General features: G+C 37.4%; 1 protein-coding gene across 1 annotated transcript in view; it reads left to right on the top strand.

The window, feature by feature from the left end:
* LOC150096303 (calcium/calmodulin-dependent protein kinase type II alpha chain-like) overlaps positions 1–16,508 on the top strand; it is a 736,535-nt gene that overhangs the window by 578,299 nt on the left and 141,728 nt on the right. The gene's annotated exons all lie outside the window — the stretch shown is intronic.

Consider the following 16,508-nt stretch of genomic DNA (forward strand, 5'->3'; position numbering starts at 1 on the left):
TTTGGGTCTCCCACGATGAGTCTGCTGACTTCATGGAGATACCCGTAATTATAATAATGCTTCTTGGTATTTCTTAGCGTTTTCTTCTAACCATTTTACTTTTGCTTTTTTGCACGGGTTTTCAACTTTATTTTTTAGTGATCTGTATTTTTCTCTGTTGTCTTCATTATTTTGTTGGTTTATAAGTATCTTGGCCTCTCTTTTTTCGTCTATTGTAGCTAGGATTTCTTGGGTTATCCACTGTTTGTTTATCTTGGGTTTGGTACCTAGAGTGTCTTTTGCAATTGATAACACTGTTTCTTTTCCTTCTTCCCAGTATTTTCTGCTGTTCCGGAAGATTTTTAATTTCAAGCACTGTTCTAAAAATCGACTTCTGCTTGAGCTATCTTAAATTTGATAGGTTGATATTTTCTTCTTTTCTGATATTTTTTTTCCTGTTGAATTTTATCTTCACTTTGGCAGTTAATATTTTGTGATCAGTGTCGAAATTAAAGCTTCTTAATGTTCATTTCTTTCATTATTTACTGATCTTTTCCATTGTTTGTTTATGATGATATAGTCTGTGCAGTTCTTTATATTACCATCTGGGTATGTCCATGTATATTTAATATTAGGGCATTGATGGAATGTGTTTGCAATCATTAGATCGTTTGCTTTACAGAAGTGAAGTAATTGTTCTCCTCTGTCATTAAGCTCTCCATATCCAAATTTCCCCATCACATCTTTTTTGTCTGCTGTGAACTGTCCTATTTTAGCATTAAAATCTCCCATTACTATCATGAGTTCTGTATTTTCGGAATTATCTATTTCCTGTTGTAGTTCTTCATAGAAATTTTCTGTTTCTTCCTCTGAATGGTTACTATCTGATGTATATATTTGGATTATTTTAATTGTTTGATCTTTTTCTTTTGCTTGAAGTTTGACTGTGATTATTCTAGGAGACACTGGTTTTATTTCAATTAAAAGTTTCTTCTCAATTAGCCCTTTAACTGCTACGGTCGAGTTAATTCGTGAAAGAAAAAAAATGACGACCTTGCTACGATCGAGTTAACTCGATTTGAACTTTCAATGTGTAATACTCATTAATTTAGTTTGTGAGAGCATTTGAATTGAGTGGGCTTATAGTGCCATCTCTTATAATTAGAAGGAACTAATTTTCAAGCTTCTGTCTGCTTTGTGGCGCTATCTTTGTAAAAAATTCTGTGACCATGCACAATGTTATCAGAGCTGTCCTTGACAATAATAGCCAGGCGATCACATGATGCGGTGATTCCAGGATTAGTAATAAATTGCTTTGACAAGCAGACAGCAGCGTTCTCTTTTGACAAGCAGACTGAGGCGGACTCTCATCGGAGAAATTTTTCAAAAGTTTTACATGCCAAGACCAACCACTACATCTGGACGACCATCACAGGGTGACGAACCCCTCAAACTGAGGGAAAGAAAAGAGAGCCAGTATATATGTGCCAAATGTGGCATACCCTTAAGTGTACACCCCTGCTTTCAAAATTACCACACACTACTAAAGTATTGAAGTATTTTTGGGGAGGTGTTTCTCACTTGAAGTTGTGTGTGACATTATTTGACATGGAATAAACAAATAAATTTCAAGATAAATTTTGGACATCCCTAACTTGAAAATAAAATTCCTATATAACAGTTTTGTTCAGTGACTTCAATTTATATAAGAAAACAGTGCAAAAGTGTGTAATACATTATAGTTACTATTCATATTATTCTTGTGGAAAGGCTTAGACGTTGGTTATGCATTTTTTACTAAATAATTTAAGGAAATTACAGTGTAAACTGGGATATACATTAAAATAAATTTTAATATACTTCAATATTTCGGCAACGTCACGTTGCCATTAATAATAATAATAATAGCTTCCTGCTTCTTCCTCACTTACGGTTTGTTGTGCCTGCGTGCATGTGTCTTGTTCTTAAGTTTCTTGAAAATGGCAACGTGACGTTGCCGAAATATTGAAGTATATTAAAATTTATTTTAATGTATATCCTAGTTTACGTTATAATTTCCTTAAATTATTTAGTAAAAAATATTCATATTATTATAAAATATTTTATAATTGTGAAAATAACTCAGCAAGGATGGTCATACTGGTTATTTAGTATCTCAGCAGTTAAAAGGTTAATAATGCAACTTTTCTGTGTATGTAATCTTTTCTTCCTGAGAAGTATAGTCTTCCTTTGGGTAAATTTATGAATCCATCTCTGCACCAACGTGTCTCTAATAAACCTAAAATACTCCATTTCAGTCTTTTTAAATTTTCCTGGACTAATTGTAATTTTCCAGGTTGGTATAATGATCTTATGTTGAGGGTGGCTATGTGTTTCACATCCTTGGCTGACCACATTGCTGATTTCTCACCGACTCTATGTGGTCTTCAAGTAGGCGTGTTGGCTGTCCCATATGCAGTAGCACTATCTTGGTTTGTAGACTTTCTCTGGCTCATGGAAGTTACTGGTGTAATAATGTAGCCAGCTTGCCATGCCTCTGCTACATTCTTTGGTCCATGGCTCTTTATTCTTTATTCAAAGCAACCCATTTGGGTTTCCACCACCTGTGGGGGGGGACGTGCCTGGGAAGAAGAAAGAGAAGGGATAATCAGCAACATAATTCATGCTTTGGTTATAAGGAGGAAATGAGCAAGAGAGTTAGTGGTAGTTGTGGAAATTATTATTATTATTATTATTATTATTATTATTCAGGCCTCCAAGGAGTCAAAAGACTCTTCGAGGGAGGTCCTTCCTAAGACAAAAAGTCTGTCAAGACTCATCGAGGGGAGGTCCCCCCCTGAGAAACACAAAGTCTATCATACCACTCTTTAAACTCACTGACCATTCTCGCTCCCACCACTCCATCAGGCAATGCATTCCACAGCTCAACCACCCTCCACACAAAGAAACCACTCCTTACCCTCTTGCTCACAGTTTCCTTTCGTAACTTCCAGGGATGGCCTCTTGTCATCACTCCTTCCCGCTGTTCAACCAAGCGAAAGAACTCCCCAGTGTCAACCCTGTAATCACCTCTCAACAGTTTAAAAGTCTCAATCATATCACCTCTCCTTCTTCTATCCACCAAACTCTGCAGTCCACATTCTCTCAGCCGATCCTCATAACTATCCTTGTACAGTCCTGAAACCATCTTTGTCATCCGTCTTTGTATCCTTTGCACAGTTCATTTCATCATCATCATCATCATCATCAAATTCCTGCCATGTACCCTCAAGGGGTGTACAGGATATGACAGTACTACATGAAAAAATTACATCATTACTAACTTCCTATCTACAATTTTCCTCCAAATCAGTCTGTTACTTGTCAAGACTCCAACATTATCAGATCTTATATTTCTATCGTCTACGGCACTTTGTACCGTATCAATCCACCTATATCTTGGTCTTCCTCTGGGTCGTTTTCCTGCCAACCTGGCAGAGAACACATGTTTTGCTAATCTTTCCTCTCCCATTCTATTTAAGTGACCATACCATCTGAGATTAGCTCTGCTAACGCATTCCTGGATGCTGACAATGTCAAGTTCTTTCCTAATATCCTCATTTTTAATATGATATTGCCATTGATGCCATCTGTTCACGCCTCTAATCTTTCTCAGGACTCTCATATCTGCGGTTTCTAGTCTTTGGTCAAGTGTTTTACTTCTGACCCAGCTCTCAGATCCATAAGTTAAAATTGGTTTGAACACAGTCTTGTATACACCTAATTTAGTGTTCTGACTAATTTCTTTCTTATTCCATATGAATTTATTCAATTGACTTCCCACGATACCAGCTTTGCTGATTCTGTTGTCTATTTCTATATTTAGTTTACCATCTTCAGTAAAAATCGTGCCTAAGTAGCTGAAATGTTTTACTTGTTCCACAGGTTCTCCATTCACAACACAGTTGACATTTTCAATGATTCTGCCTATTTTCATTGTCTTTGTCTTTTTATTGCTGACCTTCATACCATATCTATTACAACAGCTATTCAATTTAGTCAGAGAATCTTGCAGACTTGTAGCGGATTTATTTAGAAGTATAACATCATCCGCATAAAGCAAAGAGCTGACATTAACATCTCCAATTTTGATATCAGGTTTAATACCACATTCCTTCATAATGTGATCCATATAGATAATGAATAACAGAGGGGATAATGTACATCCTTGTCTCACACCAGATTTAACATTAAACCACCTTCCTGTACTTCCTTCAATTCTAACTGCTGACTCACAACTCAAATAAAGACTAAGTATTGCTTGATATAATGCCCCATTGACACCATATAACTGCAGCGTATTGAATAGCTTCTCTCTTGGCACCTTGTCATATGCCTTTTCCAAATCGACAAAACTTAAATACAGATCTTTGTTATATTCCCATGCTTTCTCGACTATTTGTCGTAAAGTGAAGATCTGAACCTGACAGCCTCTATTTGGCCTGAATCCAGCTTGTTCTTCACCAAGCTTTTCTTCCACAATTCTTCTCAACCGTTTCTCAAGTATACTTGCATAGATCTTGCCAGGAACACTCAGTAGGGAAATACCTCTGTAATTCTCACATTCAGTTTTATTTCCCTTTTTATATATGGGTACTATGAGAGCTCTACTCCAATCATCGGGAATTCGTCCCTCTGTCCAGGCTTTCTGAACTATGCAGTGCAGCCACTGTAAGACTCTTATACCACCATACTTCAGCATTTCTGGTCGAATATCATCTACTCCTGCTGCCTTTCCACATTTCAAGCCTTTGATGGCTTTTTCTACTTCAGTAGAAATTTCTTCAAGTATGGATATATATTACTGACTGCATGCCTGGTCAGTGTTTTTTATCACTGTGCTGTCATCACTGCTTGTTTCATTTATCAGTTTTTCAAAGTAATTACTCCATACTTCAAGGATATCTTTTTCTCCTGTTTTCATTTCACCTTTATCATCTCTAATTCCTTTTACAGCACTCTTTCCTCCATTCCTAAGCTTCTTCAACAACCTCCAGAATATTTTGCCACCTTCTTGATATTTATTTTCTATATTCTTGCCAAAGTCCTCCCATGACTTTTGTTTAGCTAGTTTTACACACTGTTTAGCTTTCTTACATTTGTCTCTGTATTCTGTAAGAGTAAAAGCTGGCTTATTTGCCAGGAACTTTTGATATGCTTTCTTCTTTTCCTTCACTGCCTCTTTAACTTCCTGTGTCCACCAGGGAGTTCTGATTTTTTTTATCTTTGCACACAATCTCACCACATGCCTCTCTGGCAGAATCAATCAATGTTTCCTTCAGAGTTTGCCACTGAATCTCCAAGGTTTGATTCCTGTTCTCAAACTCTTTCATTTTCTTTTCAATAATATTTCTGTATTTTAGTCTACAGTTTACATCTGAGAGCTGCTCAACTTTTATTCGCTTTAAAACTTTCTTACATGTTATTCTTTTCAATATGAAATTCAATTTTATCCTGCTCAAGACTAAATAGTGATCACTTCCAATTTCAAATCCTCTGTACACTCTGGTGTCCTGCACCAGGGAGAAAACATCACTATCAACAATAACATAGTCAATGAGACTTTTCTTATTCCTAGCCTCTTCTCTCCATGTGAATTTGTGCACATTTTTATGTTGGAACATGGTGTTAGTAATAACCAGTCCATGTCCTGAGCAGAAATCCAACAGATATTTGCCATTATTATTAGCTTTGCTCTTTTCTCCAAATTTTCCCAAAATATTTTTGTATGTCTCACAATCATTTCCTACTCTACTATTTAGATCCCCAACAAGGACCAACTTTTCCTTTTTCATTGTGTCAGTTGCTTTTTCTAAAGCCTCAAAAAATTCCTCCACTTCTACCTTAGTAGAACCTTCTGTGGGACCATAGGCACAAATAAGTCTCATTGTCCAGTTCCCCATTCTCATATTTGCCCACATTACTCTACTTGAGACTGACTGCCATTCAAGAAGATTAGCCTCGTATTTTGTGTTGAATACTATGGCTACTCCTTCTTTTCCTTGATTGTTATTGCCTGAATATAACATTTTGTATTTATTGCTCAGAAAGATCTCACCAGTTTTGGTCTTTTTTGTTTCAGTCACCCCTATTATGTCGATCTGGTACTTATCTAATTCCTCAGCTAGCTCCATTTCTTTGCCATTCAGGCTTCTTTTACACAGTTAATTTATCCCCTTCAAATCCTGGGGACCAAATCTGAGAACAATAGTCCAAGTGTGGTCTGATCAGAGACTTATACAACGGAATGATAACCCTCTTATCTCTGCAGGTCAGTGTCCTTCTCATAATAGCAGCAATCCTCTGTGTTACCTTCACCACCTTTGCAATATGTCCCCTAAACTTCAGGTTTCTATCAATCATCAACCCCAGATCTCTTGTCTCCCCTACTTCCTCCAGTATAACTCCTCCTATAGAGTATGCAGCATCCCATCGATGTTTCCCAAACCTCAAGACCTTACATTTTGCTGCATTAAACTGACACCCCCATTAATTTGCCCATCTATCTAGCTTATTTAAATCCTCTTGCAGGGCTACCACATCTGCACTATTACTAATAATCCTTCCAAGCTTCGCATCATCCGCAAACAACTGCATATCCCCCTGCAATCCACTGGCTATGTCATTGATATAAAGGTTAAACAATATAGGTCCTAGTACTGAGCCCTGTGGGACCCCACTTGTAACCCTCTGCCTCCTGGAAACTGCTCCACCATACACAACTCTCTGATACCTATCAGACAGCCAATCCCGAATCCGGTTGACCAATCTGACATCCAGACCCATGTGCTGCAACTTAAATATCAGCTTATCATGTGGCACCCTGTCAAATGCCTTCGCCACGTCTAAGAAAATTGCAGTATATGCCTTTCCCTCATCTAATGTTCTTGTAACTTTATTATAAAAGGCTAGCATATTGCTAAAACAAGAGCGTCCTTTCACAAATCCATGTTGATTCTCACAGATAACATTACCCTCATCTGCCCAATGCTGTATACGGTCCCTCACTACTTTCTCCAAGATCTTAACAACTACTGATGACACACAGACTGGCCTATAATTAGACACTTCCAGTCTGTTACCACCCTTATGTAATGGCACTATCTTACCTTCCTTCCATTCCCTGGTCACCTTTGCCAAAGCCAGACTTTCATTGAAAAGCCACGTTAAAGGCACTGTCAATTCCCTAGCACATTCTCTTAAAACTCGTGGTGAAATACCATCCAGTCCCACCGCTTTACTGACATCCAGAGTACTCAGTATCTGAAACACACTCTCCTCCTGTACCTCCAGACCTCGAACCAGTCCTATCCCTCTAGCATTAAAACTGACTCCTCTAGGATGAAATACTCCAATAAAGTGTTCATTGAACAATTCCACTATGTCCTCTGCATCAGTCACTTTATTCCCATTTTTATCCCACAATATCATTCTTCCACAGTCATTTCTCCTCCTACTGGCCACATAGCTAAAAACTTCCCTAGGATTTTCTTTGGATCTTAGGGGCCAATCTCCTCTCATATTCCAGTTTCGCTTTCCTTACTACACTAGTCACTCTTCTGGCCTGTGTCTTATATTCCTCATGCATCTCTTCACCTGTCTCCTTATATCTCTTCCATAGCCTCTTTTTCGCATGCAATTCCTGTTTAATATTGTTTGTCATCCACTTTACTCCAAATTGCGTCCTCTTCTTCACTCGTGGTATACAACTTACCATTGCTGATAACAAATATTCTTTCACAATTTCCCACGCACTATGAATGATTTAGTCTGATACAAGGAGAATGTAAGAATGAATATCAGGAGTTTATGGAGGATAGTGAAATATAACACCATAATGGGAAAGGTTGTCAGTGTATATGATGATGAGGTGAGATGGAGAGTGAGAATCATGAATAGTATTCTGGCAGAGCTGTGGGAGGCAAAGAGTGCAGTTTGTAGATGTGTGGCATGTATTTGAGGGAAGAATGGAATTGTACAAAAGCGATTGATTACATTTGAATGGTGGTTTTGGAGTGAGTGAACTGAAGAAACTGTTGCTAGATGGAAGTGCAGTGTGTAATGCGAGCAAGAGATCAGAAGTAAGAGTTGAAATGAAAAATCAAAAGAGTGGAATAGAAGAGACTGTAATGCTTGGCAGATGAAATAGTAGTAGTGTGGGAAATGAAGAGAGAACAGGAATTCAAGGGGAACAGGCAAATGGGGTGGGGGAGTCTGGGTGGACAGAGAGACGTGACATAGAGAGAGAGAGAGAGAGTGGATGTTAGAAATAGAAGTGAATGTGTGTATATTGGAATGATCAGCATAGAAATGGAATGTATCAGGATGTGAGTGAGGTAGTTGAGAACTGATAGTTGGTTGTTGAGCATCAGCAAGGGCAGATGTAATGGGAAAATCACAACCAACAAGTGGCTTGAGTAGGACTGGTTATAGACCTAAAAGTGAACTGCTGTGTTTATTTACAAATGCCAGAAGTTTTAGAAATCAGTGAGGTGAAATTATTTCACTGATTAAGTTTATTTACTCAAAAATTGTTGGAATAAGTGTAACATGGCTGAATGAAGATGATATTTTGATGGAATAGAAATGGTAGGGTAGAGTGTTTTTCATGAGGATAGAAAGGACAAGAAGGGTGGTGGCTGGGTGCTGATGATAACAGGCAGATTATGTTCACAAAAGGTATACATCAAATAGAGAAATAGTGGCAATGATTTTGAGGCAGTGTAATGTGAGGTGGAGGCTGACAGGAAAAGATATTTAGTGGGATGTTGCTTTAGGCTAGGGAATATTTGGGGGGGGGATGGTGAAGAAATGTATAAGCAACTTGGATTAGTGAACAAGGGAAAGGTGATTATTATCGATGGTTTTAATTATAGCAATATAGATTGAATGAAGAACTGGGAAAAAGGAAAATTAATTTTTTGAGAGACAGCTATCTCAGGGAGCATGTAAAGGGGGCATGCAAAAGCTTGGGATCTGATCATTTGATCAGAGGATGTCATTGTGAGTGTGGTTTCACACTTCTTGGTGAGAGTAATCATGAAGTGATCACCAGGGTTGTGGCTAACCATATGATGACCTCCATAAGGAAAGGATATAAGTGGAATTACAAGGCTGGTGATTACAAGAAGCTTAGGAGACAGCTTGAGGCTATAGCATGCAATGAGAAGTTGAGCAGTAAGGAAATAAATGCTACTTGGAAACTGACAAAGAAATACTTAACAGCATCAGTGTGTGAATGTATTCCTTTGGAATACATTCACACAAAGGAATGTCTGAAAAGGCTGAATAAGGTAGTTCTCGAATGAATGACGTAATTAAGCATGTAACCTGGAGGCAATACAAGATGAATAATGGTAATAATCAGTTGCACAAAGAGGTATAAAGAGCAGGCCAGGAAAAAACCTTGGGAGTTTTTTCAATATGTGGCAAGTAGAAAGAAGAATGACTATGGGAAGATGATGTTAATGGATGAATGTGAGAGATTGGTAATGGTTGCAGAGGATATAGTTGATGTAGTCAGTGAGCAGTTCATCAGGATGTTTCATCCTTAGTGTGAAATCAGAAGCTCAAGTGTAGAGAATGAAATGAGAGAAAACTTAACAGTGAGTGAGCAAGTGGTATATGAGGAGTTAATTAAGCTAAGATGGCAATTGATTGTGAAGATTTATGGAGACAAATGCACATGCATTGGAGTAATTACTTTACTTACAATTATTATTATTATTATTATTATTATTGTTCCAGGAAACTCCAAGGAGTCGACAGACTCATCGAGGGAGACCCTAACATCATGTCAAGAACAACTATTCAACATTCACACAGTATCTATCATACCTTGCCTTGAACTCATTCACGGTCGTAGCACCCACAACAGACTCTGGAAGCTTATTCCACTCATTTACCACTCTCCAAGTAAAGAACCTAGCTCTAACACCCTTGTCAACCATGCTCTTGCCCAGCTTCCATGCATGGCCCCTAGTCCTCCCACCACCAGTCATATTTTCAAAAATATCTTCTGGATCAATCTTATAAAAACCCTTCAGTAATTTGAATGTCTCAATCATATCACCTCTCCTTCGCCTATCGTCCAATTTCTGCAACCCACAAATCTTCAACCTATTCTCATAAGGTTCATTCCACAGACCTGCTATCATCTTGGTCACTGGTCTCTGGACCCTCTCCACTTCCTCCCCATCACGAAGAAACCCTGGTGCCCATAGCTGGGCACAGAAGTCCAGATGGGGTCTTATCAAGGCTCGATACAGAGGAACAACAACTTGTTCGTTTCTGCATGTTAAAGTATTTTTCAGAAGCCAAGTGATTTGGTGAGTTGTTTTAGTTACTTTTGCAATGTGCCCCCTAAACTTCAATTCCCTATCCACCAACACTCCTAAATCCCTGGCCTCATCAATCTCCTGGAGTATGGTTCCACCAATGCGATATACTGCTGCTATTCTTTTCACCCCAAAGTGCATAACCTTACACTTTGCCACATTAAATTGACATCCATTTTTCCTAGCCCAGTCCTCCAAACTATCCAAATCATCCTGTAAAATTTTGACATCCTGTGCACTCACAATTGCTCTACCCAACTTTGCATCATCAGCAAACAAGTGAACACTTCCTCTCAGATCCTTTCCAATATCATTGATGAACAAATTGAAAAGCAGTGGTCCAAGAACAGAGCCCTGTGGCACTCCACTAGTCACAAGACGTCTTTTAGACTCCACTCCTGAATAAACCACTCTTTGATATCTCTCCTTCAACCACCCTCTTATCCATCTCACCAACCCTATATCTATCCCCATCTGCTCCAGTTTACTGATTAGGGTTCCATGTGGTATCCTATCAAAGGCCTTGGCAAGGTCCAGTAGTATCACTGTAAACCCATTACCCCTATCCAGTTCAGCCGTCACTGTGTTATAAAACGTGAGCAAGTTACTGAGGCATTATCTACCCTTCACAAAACCATGTTGTCCCCCATACAATATCCCATTTTCATCTATCCAATCCTGTATTCTTTTCTTGACTAATTTCTCTAAGACCTTGACAATGATTCCTGATATGCTAATCGGTCGGTAATTTACAACAGCAGTCTTGGAATCACCTTTATGCAGTGGAACTATTTTCCCCTCTTTCCACCCGCTCGGGACTAACCCAGACCCGAGACTCAAATTAAACAAAATGGTCAAGGGTACTGACAATTCTTTAGCTGCTTCTCGTACAACACGAGCTGGTATACCATCCAATCCCACAGATGTATTGACATTGAGGTTATGCAATAGACTACTCACCTCCACTTCATTAACCACAATTCCCATATAATCTACTGGTTTATTCGTTTCTGCAATGTCACCACCTGGATGATATACTTTTGCAAAGTGCTCACTCAGTAACTCAACTATCTCAACTGATTCAGTTACCTCCCTACCATCGGCATTCTTTAAAATCAATCTGCCATGTACATTTTTCCTTTTACTTGCTACATATCTAAAAAACTGTTTAGGATTCTCTTTAGCCTGCATGGCCAGTGTTCTTTCATAATCCTTTTTTGCTTTTCTTACCACACTCGTCACCCTTCTGGCCTGCGCTTTATACCGTTCATGTGCCTGCCGGTCACCTTTCTCCCTAAATTCCCTCCATAGTTGTTTCTTTTTTTGCAACTCAAGCTTAATGGTGTTATTCATCCATTTAACCCCTACTTGATTTATTATTCGGACTCTTGGTATACAGTCAGCCAACACTTGGTGTTTTGACCTCTGTATCAAGGTTATCATCAGGAAGCCATATGTATACACAGGACACAAGCTACATGACACTACACAAAAGTAAGATAAATTAAAATGCTTTGTTAATCGTTTAGTTTATTCTAACTTCTGGTGAAAAAAAAAACAATAATAATAAATAAATAAATTATAACCAGATATATATTAATTTTAAAAAAATACATTTTTTATAATGAAAAAGCATTTGACAAAGTTAAAAGAAACATATTATTTAACATATTAAAAGAAAGACAAATACCAAATAATATCCTAAAAGCTGTCACAAGTATATATGAAAATAATCAAATACAAATAAGATTAAATCATGAGCTATCATATACAAGAGAGATAAACCAAGGGGTCCGACAGGGATGTCCCCTCTCAGCAACTCTTTTTAATATCTACTTAAATGAAATAATAATAAAATGGAGTAAAAATTTACATCAAGGAATTAAACTTTCACCTACAGTTAACTTAAACACTCTCCTCTTTGCAGACGGCCAAATAATAATTACAAATTCTGAAGATAACTTACAGAAAGCTATTTTAAATCTAAATGAGATATCCAAAGATTATGGTATGATAATATCAATGGAAAAATCAAAAACTATGGCCTTTAAAGGACAAGATCCAGCAAGAACTAAAATAGTATTAGATAACAAGATCTTAGAACAGGTGAATTCATTGAACTACCTAGGATGTATGATCACTTATGAAAATGAAAAAGATATAAACATAAAAATTGCAAAATATTTAAAAATAACAGGAGTAATTAACTCTATATTTAAACCAAACCTAGTTCAAAAATAAACCAAGGTAAAAGTATACAATACATTAGCCCTACCGGTCTTAATGTATGGAAGCGAAATCTGGACAATAAAACAAAAAGACAAACAAAGATTAACAACAGCAGAAATGAAGTTTATGAGAAAAACTGCAAAGTATACCCTATTTGATCACAAAAGGAACAAAGATATTATGAAAGAATTAAACCAAGAACCAGTAATTGAAAAAATTAAAAAATATAAACATAGATGGATGGAACACGTTCAAAGAATGAAAAAGAAAGATTACCAAAACAAGCCTTAAAGTACAAGCCATTAGGAAAAAGAAAACCAGGACGTCCTCTTAAACGATTCAACGATGACTTCTAAGGCCGGAACAGGCCATACTAGGCCTAAATCCTTGTTACGTATGATGATGATGACATTTTTTATAAATATAATAAGTACAATAATATACAGATGATAAAAAAAAGTTTTATAGTGGAACTACATTACACATCTCTAGAATCCTCTTATATTAAGCTTTTCTTGTGTTGGGGTTCTGCCATCATGTTCAGGATGCTATATATAGGTTGCACATAGAGCCTCCAGATTCTTGAAATTACTAAACCATAATTCTTGTTTGGATAATGTTCACCATCTCACATGCTTCCTTGAACTTTCTTTCAAACCAAGTTTTGGTGCAGTGTAGGAACTTGATGCCTTTCCAGTTGATTCTGTGACATGTTTGAAGTGCACAGTCTGACAGGCCTGTTTTACCATAGTGGAGGAATTTAATGTGGGGGTTTGTGTTTGTTTTTTCTTATTGGGATGATACACCCTGTTCAGTGGTGTGTTGGTAAATTTTTAACAACTGGCTCGCTTTATGAAAAATTTGATTCTTCACAGAATTCTATTGTATCTTCAGATGTCTTTGTTTCTGCTTCTTCAAATTTTGTCCTTTTAATGTTTAAGAAGTTTCGTTCTATTTCATTTTTTCAAGTAACGGCTATCCGTTTTTTCGACCGCAAAACTTTAACCCTGATTAAAATTATTTTAATTATTAAAAAAAAAAAAGAAAAAACCGAAATAAAAACATATATTAAAGAAAATTTTCCTAAATTACCTACAACTTCCCTATTATCAAATGAAATCCTGAACAAAAAAAAATGTAACACTAATATTGCCATTCGTAGTTGATCAAATGACCAGAGACTGTAGCCGTCGCAATGAATTTTTGTATTTATCGATAGTGCAACAATGTTGCATTTCCATGAACTTAATGTTGCAAGTTCTTGGAAATTCGCCGAAAAATAAGGTATTATTGTTTATTCAAATACCTAGTTTGGGAGTTTTGATAACGTGTTTGTGTTTTAATGAATACAGACATTGTTTAGTAAATAAAATCGCTTCCAAATTCCTGTTCGTAAATTGAGTTTGTGTTTTGTGAATTCTCCTTTATGCATTTATTTTTGATAATAATAATAATATATGTAAGTGTTTATTATACAATTTCAAAATATTTATGAGAAAAAGTATATACCACCATTCATCATCTATCCTTTCATAAAGAATATAATAAAATTAGTTTAATCCTTTATCCAAGTGTGAGCAAACAAAGTTTGCACCTGAAAGTATCTTCAAGACTGGGGTAAGGTGGTACAACTGGGGTAAGGTTGTTGTACCACCTTACCCCAGTCTTGAAGATACTTTCAGTCGCAAACTTTGTTTGCTCACACTTGGATAAAGGATTAAACTAATTTTATTATACTCTAACCAATTGAAAAATAAACTTTCAACACCTTTCATAAAGAATTTTAATAACCAGCTCGCCCGACTTAAAAACATTAACAACCGGCTCGCACGACCCGGTGCGAACCGGTCCCAACACACCACTGACCCTGTTAGTATAAATAAAAAACAACCCATTGTCAGTGTTTCTATAACTATCATTATTCCCTCCAGTCTCTACTGGATTACACCTGTTCCTCCTCCTCCCAGCTGGCTATTCCCCAAGAGGTCACCACTACTACCATTGCCCAGATAATTCTAGTTTCCCTGCACCAACACTCTCACTTGTTCAGAGAACAGCATTCTCTCCAGATGCCTATGTCCTTCCCCATTCAGATGCAAGCCATTTCTTTCATACAGTTCTTTTCTGCCCTCAAATCCAAGCCTCTTTCAACACATTCTGGCTATCATATCCTTCATTATTGATTCTCTTCTCCTCAGCTCTGCATTTTCATACCTTGGTAACACATTCACTATTTTCCCTCTCTCACTCTTCTGCCATAGAACCTCAGACACAAACCTCAGATCTCTCACTGCCTGATTCACACTGCCTTTCAAGTCATTTGCACCTACCATCACAGCTATCTCATCCCTCACTCTTTCATCTTGTTTAATTGCCACGATCACAGTCTATTGTTCTTCTATGCAAACATTCCTCTGGCATTCTATTTTGCACTCCATGGATCATTGAATTTTCATGCATCATCCTTCTTGCCACTCTGTTTCTTACTGGCCTATCTGCATTCCTCATTCTCTCCTTGCTGTCCCACTTACCTGCCTTCCTGTTATTTCTCCATCCCTAGCTCCTGCATTGTCTCGATTACCTCTCATTGCCTTTTCCTCTGGCTCTCCCATTCAATCATTCCCATAACTCTCTCGCTCTTGCTTCTATTCTCATTCACTTCTAATCCATTCTTTTAGGCTTCTAATCTCCTATGTCACACTTCTTAACTCATTCCTCATACATTACACTTCTTCCTTCAGTGCATCTATCTGTCTCTCTCCAAGCAGCCTACTCTCACTTGACATTCACCCTCTCAGTCAACACTGTCTTTCAAACCTACCTACTACATTCCTTAATTTTATATTTTTATTCACATCCTGCTCATCTTCCCCACCCTCAATCACATTACTCTCTCGGTCAGTATTCACTTGTTTCTGATGTAAAGCTGCCGAAGTCTGTTATGCTAATTTCCAGATTACCACACTCGTCCCATTTTCTACATTTTTAAGCAGACATGTACTCTCCAGTCTCTCATCTGCTACATTTCTAACTGCCAGGATGCAAACATGCTGCAAGCACAATATAGTACAGAATGCTGTGTAAAATGTAGTCCTTAAATTGTGGTGTACTGGGTGATAAGGTATCGGCACACTGAATTACAGCAGCTGCCATTGTTGCACAAAGAATACTAACAAACTATGCTAAAATATTATGCTAAAGTACAAATTCAACAAACAGTCTATCCACAGATGGTACATTCTATCAAGATTTGACTCCCGTAAATTTTGCTGCCACCTCGTAACACATCCTACTGTGACTTTGCCACTCATTAATATAAATTTTCTATTGTAAATGTACATAATTTATAACAATCTGACTGACCTAGGTTAACTGATGATTTTGAAATATAAGTCTACATTGCTAGCATGGTTGGGCGAGTGGTTAGCAGATCCGCTCTCCAACCAAGATGCTGCGGGTTTGAATTCCCACCATGGGCATGGATGTTTGTGATTGTCTCTGGAAAGTGGTGGTGACAGGTGGCATTAGTGTAGTTGCGGTTAGTTGTAGTTGGTGGATTGAGTGATGGAGACAGAGAGCTGTGGAGTAGGTGCCCTTCCTCGATGAATCTTTGGACTCCCTGGAGGTGTCAACATAATAAATAAAAAAAATAAAAATTCTTCAATGTTGCAGGTATCATAATTATTTCATTTTTCTGAATTACACACTTCAGGAAACCTGGTTTTATGATGTTTAAAACCTTCAGAATTCTATATTACTTCATAAAAACTTTTGTATTATTTTTTATTACATCTTTGTATTTGTTAACATCCCAAAGGTGATATTTAAAATCATACATAGAAACTGCTCTGATTTATTTTAAAATCTTTTTGATCTTGTTTATTTCTCAAAACATATTTTGCATTCTGCTTAAATTAACAAATA

Source organism: Typopeltis vanoorti, chromosome 19 (genome assembly GCF_054136105.1).
Source record: "Typopeltis vanoorti isolate ZY-2024b chromosome 19, IOZ_Tvanoo_1.0, whole genome shotgun sequence".
Taxonomy (NCBI): domain Eukaryota; kingdom Metazoa; phylum Arthropoda; class Arachnida; order Uropygi; family Thelyphonidae; genus Typopeltis; species Typopeltis vanoorti.